Source organism: Microcaecilia unicolor, chromosome 1 (assembly GCF_901765095.1).
Source record: "Microcaecilia unicolor chromosome 1, aMicUni1.1, whole genome shotgun sequence".
Classification (NCBI taxonomy): Eukaryota; Metazoa; Chordata; class Amphibia; order Gymnophiona; family Siphonopidae; genus Microcaecilia; species Microcaecilia unicolor.
In genome coordinates, this window is record NC_044031.1 from 698,744,599 (window position 1) to 698,759,762 (window position 15,164).

At 40.3% G+C, this 15,164-nt stretch overlaps 1 long non-coding RNA gene across 2 annotated transcripts in view; it reads right to left on the reverse strand.

The window, feature by feature from the left end:
- Nucleotides 1-15,164, reverse strand: part of LOC115458755 — a 106,253-nt gene that overhangs the window by 45,663 nt on the left and 45,426 nt on the right. Inside the window, exon 2 of one of the 2 annotated variants that reach the window (XR_003940144.1) lies at nucleotides 6,282-6,350. The exons of the other annotated variant lie outside the window; for it this stretch is intronic. This is a non-coding gene — a long non-coding RNA (uncharacterized LOC115458755). The remainder of the gene's footprint in view (nucleotides 1-6,281; nucleotides 6,351-15,164) is intronic. 2 annotated transcript variants of the gene reach the window in all.

A 15,164-nucleotide genomic window follows, 5' to 3' on the forward strand; every position in this document is an offset into this window, starting at 1 on the left:
GCTGTAGAGGCCGACCAAAACTGCTTTTTTTCAGTTTTCACTGAAACTGCAGCTGAAACTTATCTGGTTTTGGTAAAACCAAAAGCAAAAACTAATTAAGAATCGTCTATGAAAGGAACTTTGTGAGAATGTGTAAAAAAATAATGACTACCAGCATTTCTTACCCAAACTGTATATAAGTAACAAGAGAAAGTAGCACTGAGATGTATCCTGTTTTGTATTTAGTTATAAAACTGATTAAGGACAAACATGACAAATTCTTACTAAAATAGGGTAAAGGAGTCCAGTCATTGGTCTATACTACAGACATTATATCAACCTGATGCACAATCCAGAATAAAAAAAAGCCCATTGATGTTACTTAATGTAAGGACTATATTGCTCTGAAAAATTACAAATCAAGAGCAATACACTTCTCAAATTCTTTTCTAATTTACTGTATACTGAACAATTACTAATTAATGTTAATCTTTTGATAACATACTGTTAAATGTAAACCGCTTAGAACTTATTGGTAAAGCAGGTTATAAATGTCAAATTAAAATATATACTTCATTTCATTGTAATATTTCCCTACTATAAGCTAAGCAGTACTTGTGCTTGAAAACAAATCACTGCAGGTTCCTCTCTCATATAACAGTTTCTGCAAGACAAGTTTGATTAAAACACTGCATCTTCATCGTACCCAATCGAGCCTTGAAATTCTTTAGAACCACCCAAACAGTATCCAAACTAGAATATATATAATAAACAGACTATATTTTTACCTCCAAGAAAAATAGCCTCTGCACACATGGACCTCAGCTAATGAAAACAAAGCAAAAGCCACAATGTTTTTACAGTGGCTGACTTTGCGCCACATTTGGAATGACAGCTGATGTCGTATCTCCACAGTGAAGCTAATTCCTAAGAAGCCTATCATCCCAAATTTACTTCCTGCTAAACTTTTGTATCAAAAGCATTTACCATATAAACTACTATGTAAAATCATAACTGCATTACTAACAATCACATCACACACATACAAAAGGAAATGCCAGTAGCCCCACAAACACACACAATTATCTTACAATCCCTGGTGGTCTAGTGGTGTAGTGAGGGCAGGAATTATCCCCAGTCGTTTTTGCCCATGTCAACTCTTATCAAAATGACTGCCATGACCACTTGAAGGGAGTTTGACTCATAGAGGACTTCAAGTGAACAGAACAGAGGACTCAAAGCCACTTGGCACAAGCAGGAATTGTCCCCTATATGTGCCTTGGCTATCCAGTTCATTGAATGCTGCTGCAGCAACCTGGTACCTCCCTTGAATTGAGTGAGAGACCCAATCATTTGCACACTGAATAGCTTGCTGAAGCTTGGGGCCAAGGAGGAAGGGTAGCATTTCAGAACTCGCCCACCACACCAACTATGAATAGGTAGCTGCCCTGAGGATTCCCTTGGCTGTCTTATCTCCATTGAGCCTTATCTCCATTGAGGAAAGGTCTCTCAATGTTTCATTCAGAAATAGATCTGAATCAAAACAGCCACCACTCTTCAGTTTTTTTTTCAGCCTTAATGTGCTGAACAATTTTTCTGTAGAGGTGATTTGGAATATGGTAACACAGCTTGGTCAAACTCTATCAATGCTGTTTAATTGTCTGAATCCTCCAAGAGCATGTTTATTACGCACTTAATATACCACTCAGGAGAAGGACTAATAAGGAAAAGGAAAAAGAATTATAAGAAATGAAGAGTAAAATTCTGGAAGATAAGTACAAAATTTACAATCAGTAATTGAAGATTCTAAGGTACCTATATCTTCAATACAAGAAATGAATAAAGTTTTGATAACTGCAGTTTTAAAAATGTTGCAGAGATTCTTGAGATTTCAGATTCTGAACTGAAAGGACTGATGAATCAGATAGTAACTGCTGCCTTAAAGACCAATACAGACCTGGGTCCACATGCACAAAACCTAACGAGCCAGCAACATGGTTTTTATACTAGTTCTGGCCGGTTTAGTGAGCAAGGAGTAAAATGAGACATGCACAAAAGGGGCTCTCCAAGCTCTTTACCTATCAAAGTAGCAGCTAACGAAAACAGAATGCAAAGCTATTATAATGAGCTAATTACTATAGAAATGTGCATGCAAGGCGATGTACAGCCGTTTTCTGACCCGATGCACAGCAGCAGTCCCTAACTTTACCGTGGAAAAGTTAATGGGTGGTCAGGAGCTATCGGTACTGCATATGACAGCCGAAACAGTAGAGAGACGGGGTGGAGGGAACCAAAAGAGCTCCCGCAACAAGATTGTACACTTCCAAGCAGTGAGGGAGATGTAAACAATGTCGGTTAGATAATATTCTGACTGCTTCATGGAAGGATATACACTTCTCTACAAAAGGCACTTTTTTCATGAATCACGCAACATAAAGAAAAAAAGCCTAAATAACTTTATAGCAAAACACTTTATAGCATATAATCACATTGCTTTAAAAACTACAACTTTCACTACCTATTGGGTAAAAGAGCTGCAGCTCACTGCAAAGAAGGTCCATTTATAGTTTTATTTTTCAATACTATTTGAATCAGTTCTAGTCTATGGTTTTTTGTATATCCACTGTTTCTCTTAGACTATTATTTGCACACGGTACATTTTAGTCATCACTTTTTTTAATTAATAAGTACCTACCTTCCTTTTTTTTTCCATTTTTTGACATCAGCTGTTCTTTTTGGCATGCAGGATGGCTATAATTGTCTTCTTGTGCTGCTGCTGCCCTGTCCTGCCTCCTGGCAATGAAGCAGGGGTGGCAGGCGAGAGAGCAGAAGCCCAGAGCACAAGTGAGAACCTGGGGGTGGGGGTGGGGGCTTCAGTCTTGAGAAGCAAGTTTTCTTCATTTGAGTTTCGGGATCTGCCATCCCCCTCCCCACAGGAGACGGACGGCAGCCCTGCCCCCTTGGCTGGAGAGTGCAGGCTCCCAGCATTAGCTTGTCTGTATGTATGAGAGCTGTCTGTAGCAGCCATGCTTAGCTCGCCGACTAGCTTCCTCCATATCACATGCAAATGAGCTGGGTCGCAAAAGCAACAAGCAGCTCATTTGCATGAGATTCTCTTTAAGAATCCCTCTATTTCAAAATCGGTAATTTTTACCAATTTGGAAATACAAACAGATTAACGGGGACCTCTGTGCATCTGGGCCCTGGTTCTGTGACTTTTCTTCAAGTATAAAGAAACATTATGAATAGTTTGGCGGGAGAACTGAATGTTGGCGGGGGGTTTTTTTGCCCAATGTTTATTTTATTTTCTAGCCTGTCTGAAATAATATCCATTCTACTAAACGGAGTATTGCACTACTTTACTGAATCCTCATATTGTCCATCCTATGAGATTGAGGTGATTTTGTTATCTAGTTATTTATTAAGACACCACTTGATCCATGAAGCAGGCCTTCTGGCCAAAACACAGTCCATGTCGGGTCCATTGAGTTCTCAATAAAGGATCTCCTGCCATCCATCCTTCACTCTTTTGTTACACTATACTGCGGAGTGTGGACTCTTTCCCTTTGTGTTTAGTAGAGAGGTGTGGTAGCCGTGTTAGTCCACTCTTAAGGAATCATTCACATGCCCATCTTCCAATGTGGTATATATCATTCAGTGTAAAAAATGTAACGAAGGATGCTATATTGGAGAAACAGGCCAGATGCTTAAGACAAGATTCAATCTGCACAGACATCACATGAAGATAGCCGGTGCCAGTCAGGTTCCCACCCCGGTGGGCCAGCATTTTACAAGACCAGGACACTGCACCAGTGATTTCATAGTTAGAATTCTGAAAGGTAACTTTAAAACAATACAGGAACGTAAGACCTTTGAAGTCAGAATGATTGAATATTTTGACACCCAACAGACAGGACTTAACAAGGATCTGGGTTTTCTAGCCCATTATAAACCATAAAATTGTATTTCTCTGTTTACCACCCTCCTCTCACCTACCCACACCCATCCTATTAGAATATCAATGAAATACTTTGATGTCCCTATGCATACCTCCTACCCACCGCCACCCTCCCACCCTGTCAGACTGTCAAAGTAATGCTTGGATGTCTCACTCATATTTACTATCCGCTACCACATTTGCTTATTTCCGATCCGACGAAGAAGGGCAACCTTCGAAAGCTAATCAAGAAATGTATTAAGTTATGTCCAATAAGAAAGGTATCATCTTATTTTCTTTTCCATGTTTTATTTTGTTTGATTTCTATTGATAACCTTTGTGTTTACAAACAGAAAAGTCAGGAATTATCCTGATGTTTCAAGCAACACCCAAAAACTTTTGCTGAGACTAGGAGTCCTTCAATTAGAGGTCCTTAAAATTTCCAAGTAAATGTGTCATTAAGTATAAGCTGGGTAAATATGTTTTTTCACCCTACACAACTGACATCCTTTTTGGCTGCAAGTAAGATAGCTGGAGCTGAAACTGAAGTTCCAGTTAAAACCAGTATAAAACTTCCACCTCAATCCCTTGAGATTGCATTATATGTTAAACAGGGTCTTCTTGAATCTAATAGACAAAGTTCTGCAAGAAAAAAAATATATCTTGGAATCCTTATGGTTAAAAATCAACATCAGTTAGTTCTTCGGGTGCAGTACTATTTACTTGGAGTTTTGTGCACTTAGGGGGTCTTTTACTAAAGGTTAGCTCAAGTTATTTGCAGCAAGGCCCATACTGCAGTTAACTCAAGCTAATCTTTAGTAAAAGACTCCCTTATACTGCTTTTCTTTCCCTACTATTTTGAAATAATTACCTAAATCATGTAACTGTCTTTACCCCCACTATAGTGGGCTTATGGGATTAAGAAACTGAGGTTAGCTTTATTTTTTATTTTCATTTTTATGAATCTGGAGTAATCTTTTCTGTACAAGCAGTATATGCTTGGTTATTATGTTTATAATCATTCTATATTCTATAAAAATTAAATGTTAAAAAAGGAACTACAGAGAAAAGTGACAAAAATGAAACAGGGGATGGGATTTCTCCTCCTATGAGGAAAAGCTAAAGAGGCTACAGCTCTTCAGCTTGGAGAAGAAAAAAGGCTCAGGAGTGGAGTGGATTGCTTTTATTCATTCTAAAAACACAAGGACTTGAGGGAATGCTATGAAGCTACTATGTAGTACATTTAAAATCTGATAACATTTCTTCACTCAATGTGTAATTAAACTCTGGAATTTGTTGCCAGAGAATGTGGTAAAAGCAGTTAGCTTATCAGGGTTAATAAAGGTTTAGATCATTTACTAAAAGAAAGTCCATAAGGAATTATTATTAAGATGGACTTGGGAAAATCCACTGGTTATTTCTTGCATAAGCAGCATGAAATCTGTTTTAATCTTTTGGGATCTTGCTAGGTACTTGCACCTGGATTGGCCACTGTTGGAAACAGGATACTGGGCTTGATAGACCTTCGGTCTATCCAAGCGTGACAATGATTATGTTCTTATGCCTGCACTGGATCTCCTGTTCGGCTACTGCTGGATACCTCTGGGATCAGCTCTTCCAGAACCTCCTTTGGGCGCCGCTTTATAGAATACCCTTGTATTATAAATCATTCTAATAGGTTGTTAAGCAGAGCAGAGAGCATTCAGGAAACACAAAAATCTTCAGCCAATGCCTCCTTCTCCTAACCAAATTCAAACATCTAATCCAGCACCTACTTATTTCATACAGCAGGGAGGAAGAACTTCTTACAGGATACTGATTTTTATCTGGAATACTATAAGAAAGTCAACCTCATATAAAAACAAAGAAAAAGGAGCACAGATAATTCAATCTCGGTAGCAATAAAGGGCTAGCAGCACAAGGAATAAAATAAATCTTTATTACATTGGAAAATATAAAATCTACAAATTGTATCCACAATTCCAGGAATAACATGTATAGAATGTTTGTACGTTTGGGAAGCTTGCCAGGTGCCCTTGGCCTGGATTGGCCGCTGTCGTGGACAGGATGCTGGGCTCGATGGACCCTTGGTCTTTTCCCAGTATGGCATTACTTATGTACTTATGTATGTATGATTATATCACATAGATCTAAATTATATCAGAAGAGACATGTTCTGGCAAATGCCTGCATCAGGGGTATATGAATATAAACAAAGTCACAATTATTGCCATTTTTTTAAATGACGTTTATCACTCAACAAAAGGTTTCTGAACCTGTAAAAGGGATGAATAAAGGCAAACCTACAAACCAAAGAATAGATAAGAAAAAATAAAAAGGAAAGAAAAAAATCCAGAAAGCTTACCCAGGCAAGGGTGGAGACTCTACCATCACAAAAAGGCACCTGGACTCAAGGGTGCAATATACTTAACACCTACAAAATAAAAAACAGTTGAAGCTGAACCTAACCATTGTGATTTACAAAATCTTACAAAAATAATCTAGTATAAATGAAAGTTAAACCAAAACATCAATTTAAAAATATGAAACTGTACTTGCCCTGTAGGGGCAGAGTGCAAACAGCCCTTAAACTCTAATCCACTCTTCCATAACAACCAGCCACAAGCTGAAGGTGAGTGGCACAACAGAGTGAGCAGTAGTAAGATCAACCATCCACACTGATAAGGGGCCTTTCAACTAAGCTACATTTTAAAAAAAACTAGTGCTGATTTTACTGCACGTTAAATGTTTAAGTGCACACCCATGCTAACATCTAACACGGTATAATACCTGCACTAGCTGCTTAAACGCAGAAATAGCAGTGCATGTGCAATGTGGAGAAGTGGTAGCTAACATGAAGAGCAGTATTGTGTGCTAGCTGACATGACTGCTGAGAGGAAAGCTGCACTTAACGCAACCTCAAAAGGCGGCCATAAGTGCAGCCACACTATCAGCAATTTGGTAGAACGACCAGTCTAGAGGAACTACAGTGGCAGACATCACAAACACCTTCTGCCCCCCTCCCAGACATCTTAGACCCTGCTCCCATCTGATCCCTGTCTGCAAACTGGACCCTTCCCCAAGAACACGCCCTTACACCACCAACCCCCCCCCCCCCCCCCAAGACCTACCTGGGGGCCACCACAGACAGCCCAGTGGGCCAAGACGAGAGTGAATCCCCTCCACTCCCACCCAGGTATGTGCTGGGATTCAAAATGATACCAATATTCCCTACTGGTAGTTTCTTTCTATGAAATCAGAAACTCTGCTTATATGAAATAATGTCCCCTTAGTACCATCAGATTACTACTCAGGGGCATCGACACCATTTTGGATCCCAGCGCAGACCTGGGTGGGAGCAGGAGGTAGTCACTCCTGCTAAGGCCCACTGGAACACCAACAGGGACCTCAGGTAGATTCTGGGACGGGAACTGGGGAGAAGGTATGGCTCTGGGAGGAAAAGAATTTGTTGACAGGAAACAGAATCAAAGGGGTATGTTATGTTGGAGGGAGGTACAGTGGCAGCAGTGACTATATTTTGGAGTGAGCCAGCACTATATGTGACATTGTGCCCATGCAGTAGATGCACGGCAGATGCTGGACACTTGGGTTTACGTTTGTGCCTGTGCCTAAACACAGCACCCCCCCCCCCCCCCAAAAAAAAAAAAAAAAAAAACCCCTTACTGAACTTTAGCAGAAGGGCCTTTACAAATAAATTTTAAAACGTTATCCATAAACAAAGAATATGCTGAGAAAAAAGCAGAAACAAAAAGCAAAGGGGGCAATTCTATAATCGGACACAAGAAGTTAGGCACCAAGATGTAGCACACTGAACGCTAAACCTATAACAGCATCTTGGAACCTAGCTTCTAAGCGTGTAGAATACTACATTTAGGCATGCCCACATATGCCATGTCAACAGCAGGCATAAATGAGCACACTTGTGTGCTACAAACCCCCAGATTCTGTATAGGTCACCCAAATTTGGGTGTGAATCCTAGATATGCATGTAAACTAATTAGGTGCTGTCAATTATTGCAGTTAAACAATTGTCAGGACGAGTTAGGCGTGGTCCACCTTACACCCTATTCTATGACATATCCATTTAAATTTCATAGCGCAGAACTCCAAAAGGGAGTGGCCTTGAGACAGTCAGGGGCGTTCCCAGAAATTAGGCACAATGTTATAAAATGTCTGCATTTGTGCGCCAGCATATACACCAGCCTTTGGCAGGTGTAAATGCTTGTGACTTTAGTTAGTTGCAAAATGCACACCAACCTAGTCTATATATCAGAGGTGTAGCCAGGTTTTGACATCATGGGGAGCAGATTTTCATAAAACAGGCACTAGTTGGTGTCAGCTAGACAGAAGGCCTGTGTTGTTCTCAGATGCAGTGGCTGCGGCGGGCAGTAATAATTAATACAGTCTGCCTCTGTTGTGTTCTGCCTACAAGGAAGTTACATCAAGAGACAGGATGCAGAAAAGGTCCCTGGACTGGTCAAAGCAGGCAACCTATCTTCTTAACTACAAGTAGAAATATTCAAATTATGACCATCACCTCAGGAACAGCACACACATTCATTCCACTGCTAGATACTTTGTTTAAATCAGATGAGCTTTTGTTTGTGTGGTGACTCTACAGGATGTGGAGACCACTAGTCCTGAGCATTTTTATTTTGGGTGCCAAGGGCCACCAAAGGCAGCCCACTTTCAAATAGGGCCACTTTGTGAAATAACACAAAACCCTGCAAAATGACACCCTAGTCATGCATCCAAAGTTTATAAAAACCTTTCAAGAAAGTCAGTTAATCGTTTAACTTATTAGTGGAACACAACCACAGAGGTATGGTATGGTCACATTTTCATTATGGTAATACCAGAGCCCAACTAAGGAACAGGTTATTTTGAGTTAGTTCAGAAATTATAGCCATAAGTAAAGATAGTTATTCAAATATTATCACATGCACACACCAAAATAGGCATCTATTCACACAATGCAAAAGTTAACAACAACAACTTCTACAGAATACATTTTCTCATTTCCACCTTCCAAAATTCTAGACAGCGAATGTACAGATGTACAGATCAGCAGGACCAAAAGCAGTCCAAAACAAGTAAAGTCAGAAACACCAGTTTACACCTAATTGTTCAACCACCCTTAGGATTCACCTTTGGGTTTAAAAAACAAAACCATGTGCAAGTAAGGACTGAATAAATAAAAACAAAGTTTAAAGCAAATGCCCTTAATATGTAATACTTAGTAGCAATAATGAAACAATGATAGAATATTCAGTAGCAAGCAGCCAGAGCCAACAGATTTATTTTCCACTTAACATAATTAACTTTGCATGAACTTGGCAGCTAATAGTGTGCTGAACTGCACAATACTGGCACATTTACAATGGCTGGACAGAACTTCTGATGAAGGATGCCCTTCCCTCATTATTCAATGCCTCTCTGAGAAATGGTAGTAATATAAAAGGCAAGTGCATTTTTATAATATACCACTGAATCCACAAAACAAAAGGAGCAACTTCCTACATGCCATCTTTTTCTTTTGATGCAGGCACAGGAAAGATATTAAATGCTCCCAGGTTTCAACCTAATTAAAGTTTGTTTTTTTTAAATTTGTACTTTTAAATAGTAAGTCTGATTGTTAAGCACCTGAAATCATCTCTGCATGAATACAGGGAGTCCTAAAACTAGTCCCTCCAAATGACACGATTTACAGTTTAGAACAAAATAGTACTCTAACCGATGAAACCAATACTTCCTCTGTATAAATCCTATGCTGCACAAGACAGCATGTTTAAAAATATAAGAAAGATCAAATAAAAATGCTACTAACAATAAAAAAGCGACAACGTGGATAGAGCAGCTACTAGATTTGCTTGCTTTGTTTTGGGTAAATGAGGATAATGACTGCACAGAGGAAAGGGAGGGAAACAATACATACCTAATGGCTTTGTTTTTACTTCAGTCTCCTTGTTTGCGCCACTGCCTCCCCAACTTGGTTGCAACAAAATATAGATAGATAGAGAGATAGCAGACACGTTTGTTTGTGTTTGTTTGTTTGTTTGTCCGTGTCTGAACTCCTCTGGCCCTTGAAGAACTATTTTATTTATTTTTGTTACATTTCTACCTCGCGCTTTCCCACTCATGGCAGGCTCAATGCGGCTTACATGGGGCAATGGAGGGTTAAGTGACTTGCCCAGAGTCACAAGGAGCTGCCTGTGCCTGAAGTGGGAATCGAACTCAGTTCCTCAGTTCCCCAGGACCAAAGACCACCACCCTAACCACTAGGCCACTCCTCCATGGTCACCAAACCCGGCATGCAGACTCTACCCACCGTTGCCGAAGTTACTATGTAGTTTGAAGCAATTCTGTTCACGGGACACTCAAGGGAGGGGGAGCAATACCTCTATCCATTAAATGAATAGGCTGCAGGTCAGAAAGTTCTTTCTTGCTGTTGCTAAACGACAAACTGCTAGTGACAAGGTGAAGTCTCAGAGACTGGTGTGGAGAAACACGGAGAGCAGCTGTGCAGTTGCCCTCTCTCATTCTTTAATACCTTCTTCCGTAACAATTTTAGTACAATGAAGGTTCAGAGACTTGTGGGAACAGAAGAAAGTATTGGGGTCAGACTGGGAAGTGTGTGTGTGTGTGTACGTGAATTCACTACTCAGCCAGGCGAACGCTCCTCAAAAAGGGCAGGAAACAATTTCAATATGCCCTTGAAAAGGTGGCTGTGTTTTGACAGTAAAACAGTGAAAGCCAAACAGCAGGCACTTGCTAGATTGAAACAAATAACTAATCAAGAAAATCAACCTAAAAAAAATTGATCGGAAAAGTTAGTGATAGGTAAGGATCCAGTCTCCACATGTTTTGATTTAAGGGAATATTAAAACTCAATGTCACCCTCTCTCACACACCCCACCCCTCAGCAAAACACCCCAGTCACACTCAACCATTCTCACACACCCCCACCCAGCAAAACACCCCACTTACACTCACCCATTCTCACATACCCCTCAGCAAAACAACCCCAGTCACACATCCCAAAATAGCACACCCCTTCACACTCACCCCTCAGAACCACACCCCAACTGACACTCATCCATTCTCACACCCCAGAGTAGCACACCTCTACGCACATTCACTCCTCAGCATCCCCACTCACACACCACAAAATAGCACACACCCTTGTTCATCTGTTCTCACACCCCCCTCAGAACAATACCACCACTCACCCATTCTCATACACCTCTCAACAGAAAACCCTTACTCAAAGCCTCTTCACCAGTACACCCCCATTAACTCATCCCTCAGCAGTACATCCCCACTCACCCAGTCTCACAGCTCCTCAGTAGTACACCCCTATTCACACACCTCCCTTCCACAGTACAACTCCTCAGTAACACACCCTCACTCACACTCACCCATTCTAACATACCCATTCACACTCATTCTCAGCAGTAAACCACACTCAGCCATTTTCACACACCACTCAGCATTGCCTCTTAAAAACTTAGCTCATACTGAGAACTCAGCTTGTCAAATAAACAAAGGAACAGACCTAGCCAAATTATTATATGCACCATGGCTCATAAGTATGCTCTAGAAGCAGTCAACAGAAGCCTACAAGATTTGAGAAGTAATGAGAATTTGATGGGAGGAATTGTTAGTGTCTTTCTGGTGACTTTTGGCAAACATTGCCTGTCATTCAAAAAGGTACAATGAACTCAAAGCTTGCCTCAAGTCTTCCACTCTTTGGACATCTGTGCAGCATTTAAAACTGACCAAAAATATGTGAACAAAAACTTTAGGCAATGAATCTGTTTAACTATTTTCAAGAAAGCTTCTGGAGTTAGAAGGAAAAAGATAAAAATGTGATGTTGATGGACAAATAACCAACTCCAGATTTATGCAACATTGTAGAAGAAATTAATAGTTTAAAGGAAAAAATATTTCCAAACATTGCAAATCATTATCAAAACCACGAATGCCTATGCAAACGAGCAATTCTACCTCTGAAAAACGTAATCAATGAGATGAACGAGATCCAAGAAATGTACATAAGTACATAAGTACATAAGTAGTGCCATACTGGGAAAGACCAAAGGTCCATCTAGCCCAGCATCCTGTCACCGACAGTGGCCAATCCAGGTCAAGGGCACCTGGCACGCTCCCCAAACGTAAAAACATTCCAGACAAGTTATACCTAAAAATGCGGAATTTTTCCAAGTCCATTTAATAGCGGTCTATGGACTTGTCCTTTAGGAATCTATCTAACCCCTTTTTAAACTCCGTCAAGCTAACCGCCCGTACCACGTTCTCCGGCAACGAATTCCAGAGTCTAATTACACGTTGGGTGAAGAAAAATTTTCTCCGATTCGTTTTAAATTTACCACACTGTAGCTTCAACTCATGCCCTCTAGTCCTAGTATTTTTGGATAGCGTGAACAGTCGCTTCACATCCACCCGATCCATTCCACTCATTATTTTATACACTTCTATCATATCTCCCCTCAGCCGTCTCTTCTCCAAGCTAAAAAGCCCTAGCCTTCTCAGCCTCTCTTCATAGGAAAGTCGTCCCATCCCCACTATCATTTTCGTCGCCCTTCGCTGTACCTTTTCCAATTCTACTATATCTTTTTTGAGATACGGTGAAACTAAAGAGTATTTGTCCACTGACACAATGCAAGATACTAATGACTTTGTAAATTATCCGGTTGAATTTCTAAATTCACTGCATCCACCAGGAATGCCACCACATCAGTTACACTAACTGGTCCACACTACATAAGTTACACTAACTGGTCCGCAAACCATACTGCTACCAAATCTAAATGGTCCAAAGCTATGTAATGGCACAATTTAGCTCTTAAAATTCTAATGCCACACGTTATTGAAGCTGCAATCTTGACAGGTTGTGCCAAAGGACTGCATGTTTTTATACCTAAAATTCCTCTTATTCTATCTAACTAATCAGATACAGTTCAAAAAACAGCAGTTTCCAGTTCAACTAGCCTTTGCAATGTCAATAAATAAGGCTCAAATGTTAAGTTACAGGTTTCAACTTACAAAACCATGTTTTTCACATGGCCAATTATATGTCGCTTGTTCACGAGTTGGCTGAAATAAGTCTTTATACACATATGCTCCAAATCGAAAAACAAAAAAAGTCTATCAAAATGCACTCAAATTAGAACTTATTACAAATTATATTAACATATATATTTATTTACTCCTGTGTGTTCTATTTCTGTTTGTGCAAACCAAACCGAGAGGGTACAACAGCATACACAGAAAGTACACAAACCACAAAAGCAACACTGGGCCTTCAAGAATGAGACAACACGCTCTCGTTAAATGAAATCTCACAATGGCTCGGAAGATACGCCAAGTCGCAATGCAAATTAGACATCTGCCCTACTAGCCTAATAAGATCTGCCCCTAAACAATTTAAAACAGACCTCACGAAACACAAACCACAGGCTTCAAAATGGCCTCTTCCCAATGGATAAAGGAAACATCTTACTGACACCTCTGCCTAAAGACACTAGGAAAAACACAACGGACCTAACCAATTATCACCCAGTAGCATCTATTCCACTCATAACCAAAGTCATGGAGGGCATAGTGACGAAACAACTCACTGAATACTTAAACACTCAATTCTACACGAGTCTCAATCAGGATTTCAGTCGAATCACAGCACTGAAACTGTTCTAGTGTCTGCAATGAACTCATTCAAACAAGCAATTGCAACTGGCAACAACATACTCCTCTTACAATTCGACATGTCCAGTGCCTTCGACGTGGTTAATCATGAAATACTACTACATATACTAGAATACTTCGGAGTAGGAGGCACAGTTCTCAAACGGTTCAAAGGAATCCTCCCCACTAGATCATACCAAGTAACAACAAACACGGACATATCAGCCCCATGGATACCTGAATGTGGAGTTCCCCAAGGATCCCCCCTCTCACCAACCCTCTTCAACCTAATGATGAAACCTTTAGCCAAACTACTAGCCAATCAAAACCTCAAACCCTACATATACGCAGATGATGTCACGATTTATATCCCGTTTAAACATGATCTAAATGAAATCACCAACGAGATCAACCAAAGCCTCCAAATCATGCACTCCTGGACAGATGCATTGCAGCTAAAACTAATGCAGAAAAAACACAATGTCTTGTACTCACTTCACAACATAACACAAACAACTTCACCACCATAACCACACCATATTGTTCTCTGCCCGTCTCACAAAATCTGAAAATTCTTGGAGTTACCATTGATCGAAACCTCACACTATGCCCACATGAAAAATACAATGAAAAAGATGTTCTACTCCATGTGAAAACTCAAAAGAGTAAAACCTTTCTTTCCGAGATACATCTTCCGTACCCTGGTACAATCAATGGTAAGTCACCTGGACTACTGCAACGCACTGTACGCTGGCTGTAAAGAACAGACTATCAAAAAACGCCTAACAGCCCAGAACACCGCCGCCAGACTCATATTTCGAAAAACTAAATATGAAAGTGCAAAACCCCTAAGAGAGAAACTTCAATGGCTCCCACTTAAGGAACGTATCGCGTTCAAGATATGCACAATTGTACACAAAATCATCCATGCAGACGCCCCAACCTACATGCTAAACCTCGTGGACCTGGCTCCCAGAAACGCCAAAAGATCATCCCGCAAATTTCTCAATCTACACTTCCCCAGCTGTAAAGGACTAAAGTACAAACTGATACATGCCACTACCTTCTCCTACATGAGCATGCAGCTGTGGAATGCATTGCCTACTGACTTGACAACTATTGACGAAATAACCAACTTTCATAAATCTCTTAAGACATCTCTCTTCAACAAGGTCTACAAAGAAAACCTATCGCCTTACTAAATTACGTCGCCAACCCAACCCAGTTAAGAAAGTCTACCTTCTATATTTACCCACCTATCCTGATCCACCTTTCTTTTCTTTTCTCTCCTTATCTAATCTTTGTACATCACCTACTGTATCTGATATCCTGTAATGACAATGCCATAACAGGCCTTTGTAAGCCACATTGAGCCTGCAAATAGGTGGGAAAATGTGGGATACAAATACAATAAATAAATGAATTTTATAGATGAATGACCCAAGGGCCGTGTTTCGGCATTACAAAACGCCTGCCTCAGGGGTCGCAGATTGTGTATATTGTAAATTTTATTTTTTATTTTAGT